Source organism: Orycteropus afer, unplaced genomic scaffold, assembly GCF_000298275.1.
Source record: "Orycteropus afer afer isolate SDZICR_OR568_19922 unplaced genomic scaffold, OryAfe1.0 scaffold00292, whole genome shotgun sequence".
Taxonomy (NCBI): Eukaryota; Metazoa; Chordata; class Mammalia; order Tubulidentata; family Orycteropodidae; genus Orycteropus; species Orycteropus afer.
This window is the reverse complement of record NW_006921879.1, coordinates 3,242,816-3,244,463: the sequence shown is the minus strand read 5'-3', so window position 1 is coordinate 3,244,463 and position 1,648 is coordinate 3,242,816.

Genomic DNA, 1,648 nt, shown 5'->3' with positions numbered 1-1,648 from the left:
AATGGCGTGGCATTCATCATCACAAAGGATGTTTCAAGATCTGTCCTGAAATACAATGCTGTCAGTGATAGGATAATATCTATATGCCTACAAGGAAGACCTGTTAATACTACTATTATTCAAATTTATGCACCAACCACCAAAGCCAAAGACAAGAAAATTGAAGATTTTTACCAACTTTTGCAGTCTGAAATTGACCGAACAAGCAATCGAGATGTGTTGCTTATCATTGGTGATTGGAATGCAAAAGTTGGAAACGAAGAATCACCAGTAGTTGGAAAATTTGGCCTTGGTGACAGAAGTAATGCTGGAGATTGCATGATAGAATTTTGCAAGACCAATGATTTATTCATTGCAAATACCTTTTTTCAACAACATAAACAGCGGCTATACACATGGACTTCACCAGATGGAGTGCACAGGAATCAGACTGACTACATCTGTGGCAAGAAGCAATGGAAAAGTTCAATATCTTCAGCCAAAAGAAGTCCAGGAGCTGATTGTGGAACAGACCATCAACTGCTCATATGCAAGTTCAACTTAAAGTTGAAGACAATTAAAACAAGACCATGAGAGCCAAAATAGGATCTGGAATAAATCCCTCCTGAATTTAGAGACCATCTAAAGAATAGATTTGATGCATTGAACACCTATGACCAAAAACCAGAAGAATTGTGGGATGACATCAAGAACATCATCCATGAAGAAAGCAAGAGGTCATTAAAAATACAAGAAACAAAATAAAAGACCAAAATGGATGTCAGAAGAAACTCTGAAACTTGCCCTTGAGTGAGGAGTAGCTAAAGCAAATGGAAGGAATGACAAGATAAAAGAGCTGAACAGAAGATTTCAAAGAGCAGCTTGAGCAGACAAAGCCAATTACTATAATGAAATGTGCAAAGACCTGGAGTTAGAAAACCAAAAGGGAAGAACGCACTCAGCATTTCTCAAGCTGAAAGAACTGAGGAAAAAATTCAAGCCTCAAGTTGCAATATTGAGAGATTCTATTGTAAAATATTGAATGATGCGGGAAACATCAAAAGAAAAAGGAGGAAACATCAAAAGAAAAAGGAATACGCAGAGTCACTGTACCAAAAAGAACTGGTTGATCTTCATCCATTTCAGGAGGTGGCATATGTTCAAGAACCAATGGTATTGAAGGAAAAAATCAAAGCTGCACTGAAAGAATTAGCAAAGAACAAGACTCCAGGAATTGACGGAATACCCACTGAGATACTTCAACAAACGGATTCCCTGCTGGAGGCACTCATTTGGTTATGCCAAGAGATTCGGAAGACAGCTACTTGGTCAACTGACTGGAAGAGATCTGTATTTGTACCCATTCCAAAGAAAGGTGATCCCTCACAATGTGGAAATTATCAAACAATATCATTAATACCCCATGCAAGTAAAATCTTACTGAAGATAATTCAAAAAACAATTGCAGCAGTATATTGACAGAGAACTTCCAGAAATGCAAGCTGGATACAGAAGAGGATGTGGAAGAGGGATATCATTGCTGATGTCAGATGGATCTTAACTGAAAGCAAAGAATACCAGAAAGATGTTTACTTATGTTTTATTGACTATGCAAAAGCATTTGATTGTGTGGATCATAACAAATTATGGATAACATTGAGAAGAATGG